Source organism: Pinus tabuliformis, chromosome Q (genome assembly GCF_031772625.1).
Source record: "Pinus tabuliformis cultivar Carrire ecotype Pingquan chromosome Q, CPIR1, whole genome shotgun sequence".
Lineage (NCBI taxonomy): Eukaryota > Viridiplantae > Streptophyta > Pinopsida > Pinales > Pinaceae > Pinus > Pinus tabuliformis.
Genome location: NC_142296.1, coordinates 529,008,043 through 529,016,931, shown reverse-complemented (window position 1 = coordinate 529,016,931; position 8,889 = coordinate 529,008,043). Strand labels below are relative to the sequence as shown.

Genomic DNA, 8,889 nt, shown 5'->3' with positions numbered 1-8,889 from the left:
CTTCTTACTCTTCCTCTCCCTCCTCCCTCTATCTCCCCTCCTACCTCTCTCTCCTCCCTCCCTCTCTACTTTTCTCTCTCTCCCACTCCCTATCCCCTTTTATCTCTTCACCCTCTCCCTCTCTCTCCACCTTCCTTCCCCTTTTTTTATATTTTTCTCTCTCCCTCCCTCTCTCTCTAACCCATCCTTCCCTCACCGCTATACTTTAAATTCTCAAATATGCAAACATATACTTATTTACATGACCATATAAAAGTTAACACAAAAAAACACTAACAAATAAATAAATCTCAATTTGTGTGTATCATACTTAATAACTATAAAATTTCCCCTCACACATATATATACTTCAAAATATTTGTAAATACACTTAAACGTATACATCACTTGAATAAAAATAAACCTAATATATATCAAATACATTTGATTCCACATTAAAAATACACATTTACATACATTAACATATATCCAAAACTCAAACTGACACAAATACTCAATTAAGAAATTAAATGCACCGAATAGTCACGAACAATTCAAAATAAAATTTCAAAATACACTGCTGTAATTACAATGCCTAATTACGATTTAGAGTTGGTAAAACTTAGATCTTTATTTTTTTTAATTTCATTAACTAGTATTGCCACTTATATTTCCTAACTCCACAAATTAAAAGATGATCAGAGGATGTTTTTCCAGTCAAGTAACAAATAAATTAATTTCCGCAAATCACAACCTATACAAAGAGATAAAAAATGCTTTTAAATCTCAAAAAGAGTTATGAACTTTAAAAGAATACATCTATAACTTTTATTCCATTTCAAGTTGTGACATTGCCAGGATAAAAAAAAAATATAACAAAGATTCATGAAAAAATGATTATGATTTTGGTATGTATATAATATTTCTTAAAAAATAATTTATAAGGATTATGACTGATTGACCTTGACAAAGGAAGACTATTAATTGATATGATATTCAGCTACAATAGAAATTAGGGCATACCCGTTATATTAAGTAAGTCCATCCAATTGATAAATGCTTGTACATAAGTCCTCTCCAGTAAATATCATTCTTCCCAATAAAACTAAAGAGGAAGAATTCTCTTCTTCTCGCCAGTAATGCTCTGCTAAACATTTTTATACTCAAACAAATATTTCAGGATGTTATCAAGATATCACTACTCATCATGAATTGATGACACTCAAGCATACATATATTAAATTATAAAACTAGATCTGGCAACAGCTTATTAGAGCCAATTGTTAATGGTTAGAATCACCACTGAAGAGTACAAACCATAAAACGAAGTCTAAAAAGACCATTTAATTGGTTTTCCCTCAACAACCACATGTTTTGGGCATTGAATCTGGTCAACTAACAACAAATTAATTTCAGCTCTGTTAATGAAATCTCTATTCGATGTTTTGGGCATTGAATCTGGTCAACTAACAACAAATTAATTTCAGCTCTGTTAATGAAATCTCTATTCGATCAAAAAGTAAATGGATTAAAAAATAATATTTTTAGCTAAAGGTGGAACATGAATAGAAATAGATTTGGATAATACATGTATTCTTCCTGAAACTACAAAGATATTTATTACCCAGCTCAAGGTAGTTTTAATAGCACTAGTGATCCAATCACTGTATTACACAATATGGTGCTGCTGGCTGCTCTGTTTAGAGAGAGGAACAATGGAATGATCTTGTTTAACTAACTCAAAGAAGAAAAGGATTTGAAGACTGTTATACACTTGAAGGTTAATTGAAGAACCTTATGGGTCCAATCACTATAGTAGACAATATGGTGTTGTTGGCTGCTTTGTTTACCTCAATTCAGAGAAACAAAGGAATTCAAGGACGTTGCAATTGTGTAAACTACACAAGGGCATAATTAGAATGTTGTTAAATCTTTGAGTATGAAAATATAAACGCTAGAATAGTATCGAATGTGTAAAACTCTAATAGCTCAACGACATAATTAGAATGTTGTTAAATCTTTGAGTATGAAATATGAACCGCTAGAATAGTATGTAATGTGTAAAACTCTAATAGCTTTTCACTTTCTAGTAGACATAAGAGTATTAGAGGAAGAGATGTAGTATGCCAAAGCTTTCAATATTCAAAAAAACAGAACCAGCCAAAACACATTCCACATTTTCCTGATAATTGAGAAACCTCAATTTTGTTCGAAAGAATGATTTAATATGAGGTTTATGTGTTTTGAGACAGCTCAATTGGTGATCGAAATAATGTGAAATTTGTATAAACTGAGAGATCGAAATAATGTGAAATTTGTATAAACTGAGAGATCCAAGGTTCAAATGCCACATAAAATAGAGCCCCAAAATTTACTAATAATTCATCCAAGTATGTTAAAAAAACCATGTATATCTCATTAAGTTAAATTAAGTTAAATTAGCATAATAACAAACAGGGCATACCTCTAATGGGAATTCGGGTAAGGCCATTCAGCTATGTCGAGAGAAGTACAATGTAAATTATAATTACAATTATAATCACAATTATAAAACCAGACTATTAATATCAATAAGTTGAATTAGCATATGGATGGACGATAATAATACTAAAATATAAAGCTATATTGAGAGAAAAACATATATAAGCAGACTAATCTCAATAACTTGAAATACCATAGAAACGAAACAGAGCATATCTATGATGACGATTCTGGTAAAGCCATCTAGCCACGTTGAAAGTAGAACAATGTTAATAATAATTAATGTAAAAAACTTATTAATAAAATAATATATAAATAAAAGAACCTATATAACCAGGCTAATCTCATTAAGTTGAATTAGCATAAAGAGGAAACAGGGCATACCTGTGATGGGGATCCTCTATTTCTGTGGCTTCCTTCTTTTCAAGAATCATTGCTTGAAGAATGCAGATCATGGACAGGAGTCTTAAACAAATATTTGACATTAATCAATTAAAAACCAAATACCACGATGAAACTTCATAATCTGTTTAGAAATATCCTAACTACTCATTGTTTCATACATATTTTGCTTTTAGCAAAACGTTGCAAGGAAATATTAAACATAAACCCTGTAAAACAAAAGAAGTCATAAAGATAAATACTGTTATTGAAAAAAAAAATAGAAAAAAACCAATAACGCCATCTTAACTTCTCATAGTCAGAGTATGGTATTTCATTCCACCAAGAATTTACAGAAGAGGGTTCTGAGGTTACAAAATAGTTGATACCTGGAGAAGAATTCCTGCATTGCAATTCAATCATTGAATCAAAGGATTATTGGATGAATGGATTTGAATTCCCTTTTTTTGCTGATGTAGATTCAAACTCCTCTGTTAGACTAACAAACAAATACATACCACAGAGACAATTATACAGAGACCCACACATAGAGACATAGGAAGTACTTTCACTTTACACAGACTTTACACAGGCGAATGTGAACATAAAGCTTCTGGCGATATATATAATATTTTCAATCCTAACGGCTACTTTTCTTTGAACCATATTTTCAATGTTAACGGTTATTTTTCTTTGAACCATAGCTTAGTTAACGTATCTTTCGAGAGATATTGCTTTTCCCTCCTTTTTGCCGACCATCCTCCAGGTTATAATTTGAATTCCGTTCGTCCCCTCACAATTTGACGGATCACTCTTATGACATGTTAATATTTAGGCACATATCACTCTTATATCATGTTAAGTTAATATATTTATTAATAAGAATGTGGTTACTTCAATCATTATGACGACTTTGTTGAAACCTAATTTATATTAATTAATAATTTGAATCAAATATATTTAGGCACGTATCACTTTTATATCGTATTAATAAGAAAATGGTTACTTAGATCATCGTGACAAATCAACTGACCTTGTTGAAACCTCTAATGAGCTTTTGTTATAGACTTCAATAAGACACTACCACACTTCCAAACATGTTAGCACTATGAGAGCCTAGAACCAAGTTTTTCTATACAAAATACAATCCTCAAAAGTTCTCTAAGCTACTAGTGCTTTATTTAAAGATTCTCCCCTTGACCTTGGATGTTAGAGTGACAAAGCTCCTCCCATGATTCCACAACCGAAGTCTCTCAATGAGTTTCTCTTTAAAATATGCTCTTAGATATTGACCCTGTCTTTAAAATATGCTCTTAGATATTGACCCCCTTCATGGTGATTGATGGCTCTATCAAGGATACTTCTTCTTTCTCTACTTAGGTGACCTTGGACCCTATCTCCATCCCACCTTAACATTTTCTCTACTTGTCATTGTTTTGTTTAATTTTTCCCTCATGTTATTTTTGTCTTAGTGTTTTCTTTATTTTATTTTTATTTTATAAAATAGCAACAAGTGTTTCTTTCACACTTTGGTTAAGTACTACTCTTGAATCCACTTTTTAGTCTCATTTACCTACTTATTTTGGTCATTCATTGGCATTAATAATATCATCTTATCTTATCTTCTATTTTCTAGTGACTTGAGGGGTGTCATTTTTCTTTATTATGGTGGTTCACAGACACTGGGTGGCTGTTACATCTATGGGAAAATCTAAGCAAATCAACCCCAAAGGGAATCAAATCAAGCCAACCAAACTAGGAGGGCCTAACCCCAAGGGCGTCAAATATAATTGACCATGTGACCTCCCAATCGGTGAGATACTTAGCAATGAGAACTCGACCAATTGAGCTAACCAATGGGGCTATACTTTAAATATGTCATACATAAAGCTAATGCTTCTTGTTTTACCTATTCACATGAATGCCTTGTCTTTTAGAGTTGATTGCTTGTTTTATTTGTAAAAATTAATAATACGCTCAAATGTAAAGATGCATTTTAGATCAAACGTGCTCATTTATTATTAGTTCTCATTAGTTCTCATCATGTTGGCACCTCCCATAAATACAACCTCATGACTTAACATGTAACCATCAAATAAAGAAAAAATGCACAATGTAGTGTATTAAGGACTCTTGAATACCAAAGTTGTACATGATTTAGAAAATGTGAGAACAACTTCAAGCCTGAGAGTATAATCAATTCCAAAGTATGACTTGAAGGTAATAACACACAAAGTGTGACTTGAGGGTACTAAGTAATAAAGCTTGCAATGAGACATAATGAATAGGGGATTTGGAAGGTTAAACCTATTAGAAAACTTGTTTTCTATATTTTATGCACATATTTTATTCGATTAATTTTTTTCTTAATTAGCATCAAATATCACATTTTAATAATTTTTTAGATGTTCATTGTTTTATACTAAGAAGAACACAAGATAGTTGAGAGACATTATCAACAATATCATTGCTCTCTTAAAAGGCATTCATTAACTTAATTATGAGAATGAGATCTTATAAATATCAATTAGTATAAGGAAGAAGCGTGTAGTGATTTTTTTTTTTTTTTTTGTATATAAGAATAAAGTGAACTTTTGTTTTTCGATATATAAGAACTACTTTCAAAGTGCTCATATTGTGGTTAGAAGACCTAGTGCAAGGCATATCTGATCATGGTCAACAAGTATTAGTGCAAGGAAGCCTTCTTCGTATTTAATGAATATTAATGCAAGGAAATTGTCCCAAGGGAAATATTCAAATAAGCTATCTCTAATTTATGGAAGTTTCAAAAATTAAAAAATATTAACTTATTTTTAAAAATGTGTGTGTGTGTGTCTATGTATATATATAATTCTATTTGGCCAGCTACGATTTTATTGTAGATGATCTGCTATAGGCTGTGGAATATTTTAGACAACAAAGGAAAATCCTCACCCCTTTCAATTCCACATTCATTTCCCTCATCCCCAAATCTTATAAAATTAGTTCCTTTGATCAGTTCCAACCTATTTCTCTTTGTAACTCTATCTACAAGATTATCTGAAAAATCATTGTCATTCGCATTAAACTCACCCTATCAAATCAAATATCATTAGAATAGTTTAGTTTTCAGAAGGATAGGAAAATTCATGAAGCTATTGGGTTAGCATAGGAGGGCCTTCATTCTATTTATACTAAGAAGCAAAATGTTATTATATACAAGATGGATTTATTTGAGGCCTTTGATAGGGTTGGATTTTCATTAGACTATTTCTTCTACATTTGGGTTTCAACCCTCTTTTTGTATCTTATATCTATAGTCGTATTACCACATATCAATGGCCCTTTTCATTAATGGATTGGATTCCCCATCTTAAACCCCCAGAGAGGGCTTATACAAGGATTCCCCACGTCCTCTCTCATCTTCTTGTTGGTAGTCGAAGCCCTCAGTTGAGCCATCATTGATGTAAAATGATGACACCTTATAAAATGCATTGAGATCTCCTAGGATTGCTCGATTTCTCACCTTATTTTCATGGATTATATCATCCTCTTTATATTGATGGATGTTAGTAGTATCCTTGCCTTAAATCATATTATGGATTTATTCTATATGGCCACATGCATGATCATCAACCATGCAAAAACCTCCTTGATCGGGAATTCCCATATGCCTAAGGATAATGATATATCTCCGGAATCCTCTTTGTCACCTTTAGGGGAACCTTTAGAATATATGGGATTATTTATAGATCCTATTAGCTACAAGAATCGGGATTGGGCCTAGCTCATAGCTAATATTGAACTCAGAATTAGGCATTGGTGTAATAGATGGTTGTCAAGAGTTGGCAGGTTGATATTTTGTAAAGTAGTGATAGAGGCTATTCTTGCTTAATGGGCATCCCTTGCATGAGTTCCTTTGGGTACCTTACACAAAATCAAGTAAATATCGTTAATATATCTCTAGGTAGGGGAACACGATTGCTACCCTTTTTCCCTTACGACATAGTCCTCTATTTCTCCCCTAAAGCAACTTAAAGGTTGGGGATTAAAATATATCAATTGGTTCTCAAAGGTGCTCTCTGCAATGGATGTTTGGAAACTCATTCAAGGCTTTGGGATTTGGGTTCAAATTATGAACAAGAAATATATCTATCCCACTTTAATATTGACTTAGTTCAAATCTCCAAGAAGATCTTCGTCTTCAAAATATTTTCTCTAGAAAGCTATAAAAAAAAAAAAAAAAACATATCTTCTTTCATTCTCCATGGCCTTTAATGGAAGGTGGGGGATGACACAAAAATTTTGGTTGGGAAAGACTCATGGATAGGTAATGGGGACTCTCATAAGATTTCTGAGCAATTCATACAAGTTCAACACACTCATGGCATTTTTCAATTACATCAGGAATTTGTTCATATGGGTGTGATGATCCTGCGAGAGTGGAAAAGGGAAACATAATTTCACTTGGAAGGAGACACGACCAATGAATGAAATAGGTACATTGAAGCCCTCTATCACAACCTTGTTTCTCTTTCGCCAAAAGAGGACGCCTTAGTTTGGTCCTTCCCTCCCCCAGGCATACATAATCCAAAATATCGTGATCTCTCATCGACTCATCAACCAAATGTCCATCCTCCCTCGTGGGTACAAAATATATGGAAACATTCATGCCCATGAAAAAAATTTATTTATGTGGATCCTCTTAAAAAAAGCACCAGCTTGGGAGATACTTCAAAAATGATACTTCTGCGAGCCTAACAAATGCTCCCTATGCTTAGAAAATGTTGAAGATATCCCCCATTTATTCATAATATACTCTTTTAATATTATAGTTTGGGAAGAAGTAAAAAAGTCTCTTGGAAACATCCCATTATGGAACAAGGTCTTAGTGGATGAATGCCTCAAGATTGGTTGAGAAGAAAACATCCAAAAAATATTTTTTCACTCCCAATGCTTGTTTGTTGGGGTATTTTGCTAAAGAGAAGTAACCCCATGTTTGAAAATCAGCGTCAATATTTCATCATGTAGCTGTAAACTATCTTGCTTTACTATCATCCATTTCACTGCCTCCCTCTACCCCTCAAAATAGAAATAGCATAGAAATGGAAATATTGAAAGACAAACCATGAGACTTTTTTGATGGGGCATCTACAATAACTGCATCTATGGGAGGAATGGGAGGCACCATTCATTTGACATACTCACATTTCTTCTCATTTTCTTGCAACATTGAACATGCAGCAAACAATTATGCTGAGTTGTTTTCTGTCAAGTTATTATTGTAGTTAACTTCTTATCTACATCTTCCTAAGATCAATATATATGGAGATTCTTTGGTTGTTATAAAATGGATGCAAGGAACTTATAGGCTCAAAAATTACATGCTCCTTTTGCTCTACCAAAATGTTATTCAAAAAACAAGGTCCTTTTCTCACATATCTTTCACACATATTTGCAAGGAACATAACCAAACAGTTGATCAGCTTTTGAAGAGAGGATTGGCATTAGATGAAGGAGAGTGGGAAATCCAAGAGAAAAAATAAGGAACCATCCAGTTTTACTAGCTATGCCCTTAGGCGTAACTAGCACATCAGTTTTCCTCAACAAGTCATACATTTCCTGCAATGTCAATTTTGGATAAACTATATTGAAATGTCTATATCTTTCTTATTTGCCAAAGCTATTATGGTTTTGATGAACTCTATAAGAAACATGCTTCTAGTTCAAGGATGATTGACTCTGTAGGATACCATGGATCATATTTTTTTGTTTCTCTAGCATGGCTCTTTAGAGTTTTCTATTTTTACATGGATAGACATGATCAAATTTTGTATATGAGGAAATAGAAGATACATTCAATTGTATTTTGAGCTTATACACAATTTTTTTGTATCAATGTAAATGATGTATATGCATATTTCTAGGTATTTTGACCAAACATTATTGAGGCCAGAGTGTCATAAGAATGTTCCAACATTCACTCTCAATGTATTTTATTTTGACTATAAATAAAATATATGCTATATTTTGGAGTTTTTGGCTGGAATCTATTGAAATTCTATCTAG

At 32.6% G+C, this 8,889-nt stretch overlaps 1 long non-coding RNA gene across 1 annotated transcript in view; it reads right to left on the bottom strand.

Annotated features, from left to right (window-relative positions):
* Positions 1-1,266: 1,266 nt before the first annotated feature.
* LOC149220529 (uncharacterized) overlaps positions 1,267-8,889 on the bottom strand; it is a 150,529-nt gene continuing 142,906 nt past the window's right edge. Inside the window, exon 4 of the long non-coding RNA XR_016249622.1 lies at positions 1,267-1,366. This is a non-coding gene — a long non-coding RNA (uncharacterized LOC149220529). The remainder of the gene's footprint in view (positions 1,367-8,889) is intronic.